This window comes from Nilaparvata lugens, chromosome 2 (assembly GCF_014356525.2).
Source record: "Nilaparvata lugens isolate BPH chromosome 2, ASM1435652v1, whole genome shotgun sequence".
In the NCBI taxonomy this organism is placed as follows: domain Eukaryota; kingdom Metazoa; phylum Arthropoda; class Insecta; order Hemiptera; family Delphacidae; genus Nilaparvata; species Nilaparvata lugens.
The window spans coordinates 66,544,721-66,560,930 of record NC_052505.1 but is presented as its reverse complement, the minus strand read 5'-3'; the positions used below and the strand labels follow the sequence as shown (position 1 = coordinate 66,560,930).

The 16,210-nt window shown below is 33.9% G+C and overlaps 1 protein-coding gene across 4 annotated transcripts in view; it reads left to right on the top strand.

Moving 5' to 3' along the window:
- Nucleotides 1–16,210, top strand: part of LOC111055304 — a 41,979-nt gene that overhangs the window by 14,726 nt on the left and 11,043 nt on the right. For 2 of the 4 annotated variants that reach the window (XM_039422515.1, XM_039422513.1), the window contains exon 2: nucleotides 14,182–14,218. The gene's annotated coding sequence lies outside the window, so the exon portion shown is untranslated. Of the gene's footprint in view, nucleotides 1–14,181; nucleotides 14,220–16,210 lie in introns of all 4 variants that reach the window. The other 2 variants (XM_039422514.1, XM_022342478.2) reach the window with 1 other exon arrangement.

Below are 16,210 nucleotides of genomic sequence, written 5' to 3'. Positions count from 1 at the left end.
GACAACAAGCTGGCAACCTTTGTTTATCAAGCGGAATTCACTGGTGTCACTTTTAGTTTATTCCTCTTATCATGATCAAAGAACGAATAACTCTCCTGTAACGCCAGATCAGTAATCAAATTTGACATTTATTTGAAGTGTGTTATTTTTATTGACCGCAAAGGTAAATGATAGTCGATCGAAAGGTGATCATCGAATTCTGTAGTTCTTTTCCATCGTTTGAACTGATTTTGATTAAGGCTATAAACGTTACCGACTCATTCAGCTACATCTCTTGAATAATTAAATGTCCTTCAAAATAACATTTTTATGATTCTTGTTGAATTCAATTGTATTCAGTTATACTCTTTACATTCACTCCGTGGCAATTTAATCTGTTTCTGATGTATGCAGGAAACTTTTTCTACATTCAGCTCGATCTATTCTAACTCAATGTCCAACTCAAGAGTATATTTATGATTTATCTTGTAAATTCCAATGAAAACTTTTTTTTTAACGATTCGAAGTGATTTTTATGTGGGGTTTAGAAATTCAGTTATCCATTCCCCTCAATTCCTTCTAATTCAATGTCCTTGTGAATAGTACATTATTATTAATGGTGTATTTAAGTTCATTAAAATGATTGTACCCACTAGAATTACTTTCAGGTGGTACCGAACCCACGAAAAATAATAATTTCCCTTCATTTCGCATCCTTTGCGTTATCCACGCAAAAAGTCAAGAACTCATCAAGGTCCTTTTTATGCCCAGTAAAAAAAATCTGAAAGAACGAAAACAATTCGTTGGAAAATCAATCTGTTATCAAGTACCAGCTCAACAAACATGGATAATTCATTCAAATCATCAAAAATTATTAAATTACTACAATTATTAACTGAAGACTTTCATAATATTTCTGTAACAAACATAACCACACTAATCAGATAGCTGGTGCTGTACTACGAACTATGAATGTAATCGTCCAAAAGATTGTGTCTGCACCTATAGTGAGAGCTAATGGGACTACTCTTGGAAACATCAGCTATGGTTGAATGAGAAGCATTCTATAAGAAGTGCTGGCAGTTTGAAGTCAATCTCACTATATTATCTGATTAATCGGGAAATACGTTGATCTCACAAAGTCCTACTTCTATATAAACCAGCACACCTTCACTATTATATTACAGCTTACAAATCTCAACAACTCCTGACATGTGACCTTCATATTTCGCAAACCAAACGATGACTACAGCGTTTAATTGATGAACTGCACGTCAGTTATCCTTTTTCGAAGCTGATAGGGTTGGACCAGTTACCTTTAGCCGAAAAGGCTGTTAATTTATTGCGGTAATGGCTGGTGGGCGAAAGTCAACGTTGACCGTATTTAGTATGCATCACCACACCTTGACCTTGTGTTGTTGGTGAATTGTGGGCGAGCAAGACACTAGATCACTTGAAAATGTCAGCAGTGGTTGAATGGGATTGATTGTTGTTACTCATAAGGATTACTGATTGATCAAGATGAATCTCCAGATACGAGATCACTTACCCTTTGAAGAGTTTATGCATGAAATACAAATAGAAGTCTACTACTTGCTGATCATAATGCTATAATGTGTGTTAGATAATATTACTTGAAATTCATCAGGACATTGACTTTAAATTAACATGTGCTCTCATTTTCTCTGTCAGATATTTTCTTGGATCTTAACACTACAGAGACACACTTACTTTATGCTAACACAGTAGTACACAGTACTTTATGCTACTACAGAGACACACTGGGGTGTTGAACACCCCAATTTAATTTTGCTTTTTTCATTGAAAAATATGAAAAAAACAAGTACTTAGACCATACTTCATCATTTCTTAATCATTTTTGTACCAAGTGCATACCGAAATCAAAAGTAAAGCACTGCTTATCAATATTTATACTAATTTTAGAAGTACGTATGTTCCGCCTAAGTGTTGGAGCTCCTAATCCGGTTTGAACGAATGGCTTGATCATTGCCAATGACAACTTCATCAAAAACTCACGTCTCTTCAAAAACTCACGTCTCTTCATTTTATTGTTTTGAATCTCAAGTTGTAGAGAATCATAGCATTCATTCCAATCTGATCCATCATCCCATACCACATTCGTAGTGACATTACAAGTAAATCTTTGTAATAAAAGTGTTTGATAAAAGTCCTACGTAAAAGACACTCTGGTATGTTAGACACCCCAAACGAAGAACAAAATGAGCTGGTGACCTTGTAGAATGTTATTAATTACTGGAAGTGGTGGAGAGTAGTTGACAATACTACAAACCTAATTTAGACTGGACATAAATTCCCATCTGTTTGATATTGTCAACTGCAGAACAGAAAAAAATATCCCTGGGGTGTGAAACACCCAAGTGTGTCTCTTTAGGGTTAACAAGTATTTAGCCTATCATATGATTTACGCATTTATACTTACATATTGATGGAACGTGTGTCATGGAAGAGATGAAGGAAGCTTATAGGGCCGGTTTCCGAGCTCTGGAGTCAGAAAATTGGCTTTCCGAAACGGGGCGTAGTCGTAATCATAGTCACAGTCACGTTTAAATTAAATTTCGAAAAACTAGAAAATTGAACACAAAATAGAATAAAGGGAAAAAAGTGTAAAGTTTCAGCTATTTCGAATTATCCAGGAATGTTTAATTTTGTCAAGGAAGAACGTTTCCAATTATTATGGAAATGAGTAAATAAAGATTGTCATAAAAAGTGTGACTACGCCTCGTTTCGGAAGCCAATTTTCTGACTCCAGCTGTCTAGAACTTGGCTAAATGCCGAGCTCGGAAACCGGCCCTTAGTTTTTTATGCGGTTGCAACACTCAAGTTTAAGTTTGGTTCATTCTAATGGATTTTTCATTACTATAGAATCGATTTTAGAATCATCTGGCTCCCGCGTACCGCACTCGCACTCATCCCGCATCGGTAGTACATAAACGTTGAAGAGTATTTCCAATAATTATTCTCTAAAGCGAGATTACTTTATTCGGGACTCTACTAGTGATAGTGAGTGTTTAGGCACAGTGGTTTGAATGTTACTAAAATTCCAGATATTTTTTGTTATTTCTATTTTGTTGAGGGCTACATCATTGAACAATCTTGCTTCTATTAAAAATTATGAATAATAGTAAGGAAAACTGATCAACAACCAACATTTCTTTAGCGGTACTGTACATGCATTATTGTGCTCACGGTCCAAGAACAATATGGTATTAGAGGGGAGGGCTGAGGAATGATACATTCATAAAGTAAGACTAGAAAGAAAAATGAAGAATAGAATACGGTAACCTATAGAAAATTAGAACTAAGAAAGTGTTATAATATTGTCGTAATAGGTTGGGCGGTGTTTCTCACCTGCTGAGGTCGGAATCCTTTGGTGGTGGCTGTGTCTAATCGTATCTATTATCCTCTGTAAAGCCGGCAGGACAAAAGTCCTCCATTGAGGGGAGTGGACACCGTCATCAGGCCACCAAATACCTGTAATAAAATTCATCATTCGGTTACAGAACGTTGAGTAACACAAATCAATTCGGCAATGCAATCAACAGCATCAAGTTAGACTTGCAACAGTGATTAGTTTCTGTAGTGAGATAAAATGTTAGTATTGTTTGAATGGGGGAGCATTGGTGTTATTTATGAGAAATGCTGACAGTGTAAAGTGAATCTCATTGAATACACCATTATTATTCAGCTACACTATTGTGACACTCAACAGGACACTGCCTACCTTTATTCTACAATCTAGAAGATTGTTGTTCTATTTCTAGAAGATTGTAAGATTGTTGGATACGAATAGGATCTCAGTAGTTGAGTTGAGAAAAAATTATACGTGTTTTTTTTTATTTGGGAATCTTTAAATCACATTGCTCAAATTCCAATTCGTATCACAGACACAATATAATTGACATACAATTACAGAAAATGAATATAATAGTGATCAATCATAAACATAGATGTAGTTCCACCAATAATCATAGATCAATCATATTGATCCAAAATAGGTTGTAGGCAATACAAATTCATATTTGGTATTAAATATTTTTATTTGGGCATATCAAAATTTACAAATGATCCATGAAATTTTATCTATTATATATTATACTTGATTATTATGAGTTCGAATTTGTTGGTCTACTATAGTGGCATTCTTTGTCGGCATTTCTATTCAATATCATCATGCATTCCATTTATCGATGGATTCCATCCATCAATGCATTCCATCCATCAATGCATTCATGCATCAATGCCCTAGCTTCGCCCTCCTAAGTTTTTAATAAAGGCAGCTAATCAATCAATCAATCAATCATTCCATCCATCAATGCATTCCATCCATCAATGCATTCCATCAATCAATGCATACCATCCAATGCTGACAGTCAAAGTGAATCTAGTTGTAGAATTATACTAATTGGTTGCTAGACAACAAAGTTGCCCTGAAATAAGTTTGATCATCAATATAGAAAGTCATCTATAAAGAGAAGATTAAGCTAGAGCCATCAATAATAATTAATACGGGTCTTTATTATACGCCATAGATAAAATAATTCATGTTTTCCGGTTATAGAAAAACCTTGAAAATAAAGGAAGTATTTTGAAAAATTCAAGAGACTATGAGCTTCCATCTTCATCTTCTATATGGCTTAGAAACAAAAGTCGTTTCTAGAGGGACTCGGTTATAATCTTGAAATATCATTAGGCTATGTTAATCTTATTTACTTAACTTCCAATTTCTATGCGAATTTCGAATGAGTCAACACATTTTTATTCATTTGATAAAATGTTCTCATTAAAAGATGCAGATCTCAGAGGAGCAATAGCGGGTTAGCAGGGCGGAACTAAAAAATAGTAAAACTCACAACAGTTAAATAAATGTTGAAGAGAATGGGCGTTACAACAGATAAAATCTCTCATTGCTCTTTGTGTACGAATTCTTAGGTACAAGCAAACTAAGAATGTTGCTCTGACTCGCTATTTTAAAGAGAAGAGAAAGTAACAATTTTTCATTTCTGTTTCAAACTACGTCCACTAAATTCCTACCAGTAGAGTGTTATGAATTGAGGACAATAAAATTTTTATTGACTCTACTTTAGTTGTTGGAAACTAAGTTTTTGTTCTTCTTGTACTGATTTGTTTCACTTGTAGAATAGTATTTTCTATTTGCATTGTAGGATAGGTACCGTAGTTCATAAGTTGAGAAGTTTCGTATCCACTATTTGGATAGATTGAACATTTTTATTTCAATCCGAAGTTGCATTGGCATGCAAATTAATAGCCTGGAAATGATCAACACGTTTTACATACATAATCGTCTATATTATTTCAAATTATTTAGTTTACAATGCTATAATTTCAAGATTTTTTAGCTTTGTAGGATCTGATCAATGAACGAAATATTTCCCCCTTTATAATTGCAAATTGTTTGTTTATTGGAGAGTTAATTGGAGAATGAACCAATTAAGGTTAGCAAGCTTAGCTTCAGATTGAGATAAGACAATAATTGACAAACATCTTGAGCTAAGCCTATGATTATACAAAACTGTTTAATTTAATGACGGAGTGACGGACTAAAGATGCCTATCCAATCAACCCGGTCTAATAGAGTGTGGCTTTCTGTACAGTGAATACACCTTTGAACTTTTGTGATTATGTGGCTATTTAACTTGAAGTTTGAATTTCCTTGGGCAATATCATTGTTATTCTATTTAAATTTGGGGAAGGAACAAAGTTCTCACCTAATCAATCATTGTATGATCTCTACTGGTAACTGGTATCGATAGATGGAATATCAATGAGAGCTTCAGTATCATAATTTAATTTAAATATTGAGTTGATGTGATGTAATGCAAGGAAAACAGAAGATACCTGAGAGAAACTTTGTAGAGGAAAAATACACGGGAGAGATATAGGATAGGAGATAAAATAATATTGCATTTTGGAGGAAAATACTGCATAAAATAATAACAATTGGATGCCGTAATCACTGAATTAATCCGCTCCCATTTCACCTGAAGTCTCGTCTCAGTGTGCATTACGAAATGATCCACATTATTTTTCCAAGATGACTATCATTAGAAAATAACACACAATTATAACGATACAAGCGCGCCGTATTCTGATTTCACTTAATACTAGATGTGTGTGTGTGTGAGGATCCTATCCATTTGATAAGATGAAACGTAGTGTTAGGTAGTGTATTTTCATATTTCATGTAGAACCGATCCGTATAATGGTTTCGCTTTCGTTGCCGCAAATATAGAACGACGGCCAGGTATATAATCACTGCTATGCTAATTAAAACCATGTTACACTCGGATAGAAAGTAGTGGTCGGCTTACAATACTTTCTAGTGCAGATGAAAAGGAAATTGTCAACGAATAATAATTAGGATTTCAAGACCTTGTCATGTAAATTACTTTTAGTTTATTTTGTTTCGGAATGTCATGAGATTTCGTCATTACGCGTGTTCTTGATGACTCTGAATCTCTGCAGGATTTGGCCTGGATACCTACTTTTCATCACATTCAAGTTGTAAGTCGACATTATTAGCTTGTTTGCTCATTAGAAGAACAATGACGTTGGTAGTATCAAGCGAATGAACATCAGTTTACAAATCGGTCACATATCTTTTGCGCTGAAAAACACAAATTACAACTATGTGTTGATTGGAAAAGGGACAAACTCATCAATTAGATATCAAATCAAATGATCTATCATTTTATAACATATAAATATATGAAGTGTATAACAATTTATGAATAAACTATGAAAACTTCCTGTTTTGTAGTGAAGGTGATGTAGGTGATATCCATATCGAATAAAAATACATGAAATTGCCACAACCACTCATTTATTAAAAACTGAGATACTAGTTTCAATTGCTACCGTATGTAATTATTATCATACTCTATATACTAAGAGCCCCAAGATCATCAAGCAGCAGAATTGGAATATGTTATTTTTGTCATGTAATCTGTCCTGTCACCACCCCTCCACCTTACAAAAATATCGGACATGAGCAGGATCGCAACGCTGCATGACAAGAGTGTGGGTTTAAATAGTGAGTCTTGTGTTGCGGGTTGCCTATCTGCTGTTTACCAATCTCTTACCTATGTATGAAATTGGTTAGAAAGTTATTTTGACAAGGATGAGGTGAAGCCTCTTCTAGTCTCACGAAAAAAGTCAGTTGATAGAGAATATTAGTGAATATCAAGGGTATTAATTTGAAAAATATATATAATCCATTTTTGAGATAGTTGTGATAGAAATGTTACAATATCCACTTTTTCGGGTATGTGGTCGAGCATTTGCTATTTGGAAACGAGAATCAAGACAGTTGGGAAAACTTATGAATAACTACCTATTCAGGGTATGAATTAAAAAAAAAATATCGTTGAAGCCGTCTTTGAGAGATCCGTGGTAGTAGAAAGGTCAAGGAGAGTAATGTTATTGAGAATAGTAGGAAAATCTGAGAAGACAGTGTACAAAATTCCAAGTAACAAGAGTGATATTGATGCATTACTAGAAATAAATAGTTAATTCACAATAAAAAATGTAAGATCAACATCAATTAGGCTAGTTGATTTCACATTCAGGCCGCCCGTATGCAGATTCTCGGTTTAAAAGGATGTCAGCGGTTAGTTTAAACCCCGAATGAAACACATTATGATAAATGCAACCATATCTGCAAGTAAACATGGCTAACCGTTAAACATAGATGTGGCATATGGCCGCCAATGCATCGGGTTCTATTCAGAATACTTATAGGGGAGTAATACGACTAAGGTCTTCCAAGATCTTGCCACTGACGATGAATTTGTCAGATTGATGTTTGATTGGGGAGAAAAAGGTAACAGTACATCAATTGCATCGATCATTGTATTCATTCACTCGCTACTAGAATCATACAAAAGGTCAAGAAATCAAGTCAGAAAACAGTAATTTATATGAGAAAAAAGTAAATGTCAAGGCGGCTGATGATGGCTAGTCTACATAGAAAGCTTATGTAAAGTTGCCGTATCGGTTTAGTGGGATCATTTCCAACTGTCAGCATTACTTATGAATAAAATAAATGCTTCTCACTCAACCCATGCTGACAGTTCAATGGTAATTTCACTATACATTCACAACGTAGTTCTATAGTAAGATCCGTCAGCGTTCCTTATCAATACGGTAATTTCATTTTCCCCGTTCAGCCAATGCAGACAGTTTCAAGTGAATCTCACTGGACACTAGAGCTAGGGTGCTAAAGCTGCTCCAGTGATGGCTTCTGTGTTGATCAAGATAAGTCTTCCATTACTTATTATTACTGGCTCATTATTTTTTATGTGGTGAATGAGCGCGAAAGTTGAATACCAAAGAAACAGAATATGAAGATGCTTGATATTGTAAATTTTATGAGTCTGAGAATTTAAATGCTGGTCTATCAATCAAAATTCATAAGGAAATAAAACTTGAAATATAAAAAACTTTATAGATGAGTCTCGAATGTAAAGACGTTCATCAATCTCGATTGACGAGTGAGTATTCAATCCGACAAATAAAAAAAAAATGATCCTACAAGTTGACCTTCCGACAAGACTAGAATTGAGATTCTACCAAGACTGATATTTGGATTTTTTTGTTAATTCAAGGCTTTCTCGTGGAATTTCATGTTATGAATAGAATTTAGTCCACTCAAACTCGTATTGAGAATTGAGACATCAACAATATAGGCGTTTTTCAATAGTAGGTCTGTATGATTATTTACACTTTTTCGTACATCATATATTAGAATTAAATGACGAATTATGAATAATAGACTACCTGATTTTTTAAGCTTATGAGTAGGATTAGATTCAACCAATCAAGTGGCACCAAATCATAGTCCAACAGGCGAAAGGTTGAAAAAGTTGAAAGATTGACCATCACGATTATATTACCGGCCTTCCTAAAAATATCATCCTCATAGCAAGGTCGTGGTCTACTTTCAATAAGTTTGATCAGTGGTTTGTTCTTCTGATCAAATGTCCGAGATTAAAATCACTCTCACACCAATGTGCCAAAAAGTGGGCAACAATGAGAAATAATGGATTTTCCTTCTATCAGACACTCATATTGAAACCAACAAGAACCAATAATATGAAATTAATTATTCCATCCATTTCAGTTCATTCATCCCATCAGTATATCACTCCGTTCATTTTTGAAGAAATAATTCATCATCTAACAGTTTCTATTTATTGAGAGATAGAAAGAATCTAGACATAATCCCCACATCGATCTGAACAAAACGGATTGAATTGTAAATTGATGACGTCATTTACTGAAGCTGAATTTGTGCTCAAAACAATTAAGTTTCTATTCCTGATTACTAGATATTGGACTAATGCGTTTTTGACCAAATGTCGTTTTGCTTTGGATAAATGCAGGTCTGTAGTGAAAGTGGAACGGTTCAAGAAATAAATAATATGCCCAAAGAAGAATAGTCTAAGGTATTCAGATGTCGAAGTGAACTGATGATATCCCTGAACCCCGATTAAAGATATTGAATTGAATTGAATTTATTGCCAAAAATCACAAATACATATTTTTTGTATAATTATAAGAGTATACAATATAAATAGACATTGATTGTAACTTGAGTGTAACAATAATATCAATGTAATATTTGGCACTGCCAACAAAATATTCCTTGTGTTTTGGCAGTGGTATATTAAGTAACTTGGTTTAACAAAAAACATTCTTTTCTAGAATCACCTTTCTCATTTTATAAGACAGTTAAGTTGCACCCCTCATACATAATATTTTATCTCAATAGCTGAATGAAATATACAAAATTATCTTTAAAAAGAAAACGTTTACCTGGAATAAGTTTTAGGGGTTTGCCACCCACTATTATCATCTTCGGTTTTTGATTGATAAAGAGAGATTATTATTGAACATTTCATGATAAATATAGAATCAATGCTGACAATTTAGAGGGCATCTGACTGTAGTGGGGGGATTGACTACTGAGATTGATAACTGGTAACTGATAACGCCAAAACAATCTATCGTTGTCGAACGGCATATGTTAACAATACATTAATTTGTAACCAAGAGAGTGGTGATTATACGGTCGGCTGAGTGCACAGTGGACATTCGGGGTAATTTAGTTGTGCAACTGGCAGCTCGTGCCGAGGGGATTGCCTGGCAACTTGGTTGCTCCACCACGCAAATTGAGCAATGATGAATACCACTACACACCGATCCGCATCCGCATTGTGACAACAACAACAACAGCTGACAGTTGACCACCGGCCGGCAAACGTCACTCACACACACGACCTGCTAACCTGCTTACAAAAAAGTTCATTACTGTAGCTGTAGTTCAAATTGTAGTTTCAAAGTAATAGAGTAAATATGTAGGTATAGAGTAAATTAAATGAAAACGTAAACCAGCTACAAAAGCGTGAAGCTTCCATAATGAGATTCACTTCCGAACTGTCATCATTGATTGTATGGGAAGCATATTTTTTATTTTAAATTAATGCTGACAGTTTAAAGTGAATCTCAGTACAGTTACTTGAATTACATGCATTGCTTCTTACAATGACTTTGCAAAGTTGTTCCTCCAAAAGTAATAGTTACAGGTTGGTGAGGTGGTTAAGTGGTAACAAGTTGAAAGTGGGTGGATATGTTACATGGGATAAGGAAGCTGTGCGAATTAAAGTGAAAAATGAATGATGAAATGAATAGCATAGGGTGCACGATGTGAGGATATAGTATTGTTGAAGATACACGGTAAGAGATCAGATTGTCAGTGGAAAAGATTGGAAGGAAGCGAGAAGTAAAAAAGGAAGGAGGGAATGATATAAAACATTGATTAGATGAAGTATTTCAACTTTACTTTGACTTGAAATACTAGACATTGTAATAGGGAAATTTCACCAATTTATATATTCAAATCGTTGTACGCATTTCTTGGTATTCCGATCGACCTTGACTGGGTCTTGATAAAACCGATAAATCTGTTGAATTCTCTACGTCAGAAGAATGATACCGCGGCAAAATATAAAAAAGCTATAGTGTAAAGAAGTAAGAAACTTGATTGTACAGAGAATAGGGAATGCGTACTCGACCTACCAGTAGCCTAATTAGAAGTAATGTGGAACGAAATGTTGATAACGTGTTCTATTGGCATTATTCAGATTTACGAGCAGCGCTGGAGATTGTAGAGATCTTTTAAAGCGCTGGATATTTTTAAAGTAATGAGATTATAGTGTAGAAAACGCTAAACATTTTCAAGAACGATGTGAACTGGATAGATAAGGGTTGGTTCGAGGAATCTTGAGTTTCAAGTACACCATTTCCATAAAAAAGGCTCTGAGTGTCTGCTTGGGAAAATACTGGCAATAACAATTAGTTTTCTTCAAAAATGTAGAATGAAGAAGATGGATAAATAAAGAAATATGGATACGAACATAAACAATGATTCGATGAAGAATTATTGCGGTTCTTATTACTCCTGATAAAAACAGGAACAAGAATAAAATATAATACAAGTAAATGAGTATTTCAATGTTGAAAACTAATAAGGAAAAGAAACTTAGTCCATAAAAACAAAAGAGAATGTTTACTCTAGGTCTGAATCATATACCCATATCAGATATCACATTCAATTCGAAAAAATATACAGTTGCATATTAAACGTGTTTTTATACAATTGATAGACACTAAAATGGTTTTTATTTTTCAAATCGGTTGTATGATGAATCTGATCTTCCTCCTATAACAGAGGTTAATGTCTAAAATCTTTTAAAAGATGCTTCTTATGAACTTGAGTTCTACATATAACTCCAGCAAAATTGATGCTCCTTAATGACACGTAGGCCTATCCACATTTTGCTAGACTGAGAAAAAACACTTCTGATCTGGTGTAATTTGCATTTTAAGATGAGATCTTCGAAAAGGATAACCCGATTTACTGGTCAACTTCGCTCTCTTGTTCTCTTTTGTGAAACCAAAAACTCAATTTACAAACTGGTCGTACTTGAACTTTAAGCATTACAGAGAAGATTATCCATGATTTAGCAGTTGAAAGAGTGCGTGTACAGTGTATTCATCTTGTAGGTGGACGTTCTCGTTTTATACACACTTGAAACAGGGCAGAATTTGGATAATCATTATAATTACCGTTCTAGTGAGAACATTTTTCACAAGATTCACTTCAGACTGTCTGCATTGGTTGAAAGGAATGCATTGATGCTATTTAATGGGAACGCTGACAGATGAAATGAATATAATATGATCTCAAATGGACGAGATTTGTTTAATCGACCTGATAATTTTTAAAAATTCACATAATCGACTCAAAATTTTCAAGTTTCCAAGAAACCCAAATCGGAGTTCTGATGCATGGTGTATCACAAAGAAACTAAAACTTGATTCCAGAAATAGAAACTGTATATTTTCCTGAAGCGCTTTGACTCATCCTACTAGAAAAAATTATTTATTAACCAGATTTTATAGAAACTGTTTTTTTATTTCCAAGAATGTTGGTTACCTTGATATTTAAAAGATGATACTGGAAGAAGAACTGGTAGATGAATAAATATTCTCATAATGTACCTATGTCTTCATGAAAAGACATCTATGAAAGTACTGTTGTGAGTTACCACTTATCTTGTAGAATTTACTATTAATGGAAGTACTAGTTTTTAGCCATTGAACGTAGGGAATGTTGAAAATCATAGTAATTAAAGATAGCAGTAATCTTCATCCACATTTGCAGTGAGATCAACTAGCATAGTTTTCCTTAAACGAAAGATTGTACAGTAGTTGAATTTTATTTTCCTTGCAAGGTCATTTCGATTTTGTTCAACGCAGTGATGTAAATATAACTGTGTTTGATCATTCTTGAATAAAAACCAGTTTTTCATCATCATTAACTGTTTGGTTCTGGGATAGTATATTTTCTCAAGCATAAAAAGCTGACAAATTCCAATAGTCAAAAGAAAATGAGTGAAAAAACAGAAATAAATGTTTAATGTCATCTAAAACTTGAAATCAAAGGTTTCATGGAATGAACTCTTATTTTAATATACATCAATTTTTGCAATTCACTTGTAAAAATGAAGCAATAAAATATTCTGATATTTTCAAGGGATGAATGATTTATCCTCTGGAAAAAGAATATTATTCTTCACTTATTGTCAGATCATGGGACTCACAACTCTCATTACTTTTCAGTCATATCTTTAGCCAAAGAAAAAATTATAGTGTCTGAGAATTGATTATATTTGCGAAGAATGTTAAAATGCAAGATTCAAGTGAGCTAAACTTCGGAGTATGATTACTGAGAAAGATTATTCATCAGGTGAATGATTCAACTGCGAGACAAAACTATTGATAGGCCTAAGAATAGTATCTGGATTGTCGCTTTTAGAAGCGAATGTAGCGATTGTCATTGCTGAATGTAGAAAATAAAATGTCTGAAGAAATAAACAAACGAATAATCAGTGGTAATAGAGCATATTTTGCAAATGTTAAAATAATTAAGTGCAAGCTGATAACATGTGACACTAAAATAAAAGTCTATAAAACAGTAATCAGGCCAGTAGTTACATATGGCAGCGAAGCATGGACATTCACTGTAGCCGATATATCCGCACTTAGAGTCTTTGAAAGGAAAATCATCCGAAGAATTTTTGGACCAGTTCGGCAAGATGAAACATGGAGAATAAGAAGCAACAGAGAGATAAACAATATCCTCCAAAACCAGGACATAGTTCGTTTCATCAAATCACGAAGAATCAGCTGGCTGGGACACGTCTGGAGAATGGAGCAGAACAGACTCCAGAGACAACTGCTTGAGGGTGAAATTTTCCAAGTAAGAAGAAGAGGGAGACCCAGGAGAAGGTGGCTGCAGGATGTCGAAGGAGATCTGAATAGAATGGGGATTCGTGGATGGAGAAGGATGGCGAATGACCGGAACGAGTGGAGGCGAGTGACGGAGGAAGCCAAGGCCCACCCAGGGCTGTAGTGCTAAGAAACAACAATTGTCGCTTTTAGAATGATGGGCTATATTCTAACTTTTCATAACAAACTTTTTATATAATAATTTTTTTTAATACTATTGTATTAAGAAAAATACAATGTATATTATATTTTTGTATACTTTCATCTAACAAAATTTTGTTTTTACAGGGACAAGAAACAGGAAGTGACGCCAGGGAAGCAATTATGTGAGTACAACTCGAAATCATCATCTTAATCAATACCATGAAATACTAAGGAATAAGAATACAATTTACACAACTAAGATCTCATAATAACAAATAAAAGTACTAATTAATTTTATAACTAAATTTACAGAGTGATGCTTTTATATTTCCATTGAGAAATGAGAAACATTAGCCTATTGATCTGTTGAAGGCAATCACTGCTGACTGCTGAGTGGCTATGAATACATATTCTGACTATGAAAATTGTATTTTTCATGAAATAATATGCAAATTATGAAACAATCCATAACTAAAAGACAAATAGTAATATGTGGACCTATGTTGTCGCTGTAATGGTCATTGTTCAATGTTGTAGTGTAGTAATGTTCATCGCTGTCATATCTCTACCAATTGGTCAACAGTTTGAGAAACAGTTTACTGGATGAAAAATTTGCAAAAATTCTTGACTTTGCCTACCCTCTCTTGATTGGGCAACAGTTTGTATTCTAAATATAAATTCAGTTTCATAAAGTCAGAAATGTGTTTGATGGCAAGTGAGTTATAGATATTACAACTAATTTATAAAATTAAGATATAAATGATTGACTGTTCCGAACACCTGTTGAACCTCTACTTGACATATAAATCTTTTTCTCCAAGTTTTATTCAACGACATTACTTACATAACAAATTACACAGTTTATATTACAGATCATTGAATATAATACTGTTTTCTTAAGAAAATTCTTGCCTGCAAACAGGAGTAAAATACATTCAGGACCAAACTGAGAATACTTATGGAATCAACTCAAACAAAAATACTAATTTTAATTATCTTCAATTATCAGAATATAATTTATCCCACATTGCACATGCACACACACCATGAAGAAATCATAACCATTAGTAAGATAAGTGGAAAGATTGAAAACAAGTGACTGTCAAGGTGAATAAAACACCCAAGAATAACAAAAAGCTCTTTAATCTCAACACGAGAAAAAGAATCTCCTCTTAAAGTAGATAGAAGCTGAAGGACCGACATAACGCAATAGAGTTGTCACACTCTGCAGTGGAGTTCGAATTTGAATAATATTATCATTGCTTACATTGAACAAGTTTTAAAAACTTTCGTTCTTGAAGAACTTGAAATCGGAAGAAAGTATTTCTTCGGGAAAAAATATGATTAGAAAGTGAGATCATGATATTATTGTAAATGGATTTGGATTTCAAGGTAGGTAGTGTCGTATTAGTTCTAGCAACATACTTTCTGATCACAACTTTTTTAGTTATAGAAGAAATAAATTAGATTTATTCAATCGGCGACGTAGATGAGAGTGGAATGAGGTATTTTATCTCGAATGACACACTTAGTGTGTTCACGTTAAAAGGAGAGAAGTAATAAATCTTGAGTTATTATTTATGTGCTATCTAGAGAAAGTAATAAGGAACATGGTGGAGCACATCAGATTTCATCTATTCTTTACAGATCCGTTCACGGATACCTTGTACGATAACTTTGCTCAACAACTATAGAACGTGTCCAACATGCATATAAATTCTCCTATCAAAATGAAGCATAAAAGATAAACGTACATTTATGGATACAAGCTTTCATTCATTACTTTGAATCAAAACTTTTATTTGAAATAAGATCTATATAGGCCTACTTCACTGGTAGAAAAGCACGTCTTATGTTACTAATAAACTCTATACCTAACTACAACTCGACTTCCAACTAGCTTCTGATATTCTAATGGACTTAAAAATTGAAAGTATTTATACTGGGAAAAGATATACATGTATATCTAATTACAGTACAAAACAAAGTTTAGAGTCACTAGTCTAGGAAGAGGTATATTATTATAGAAAATATTTTTGAATATTCTCCTATCACTTTTTTCTTTGTTATCAGCATCCAACATAGTTATAAGTCTCTTACTGGCCCGGTTCACAGATTAAGACTTACTTAGGCCTAGGCTACTGATATGATTCTCCGTTTTCAACTACTGCAC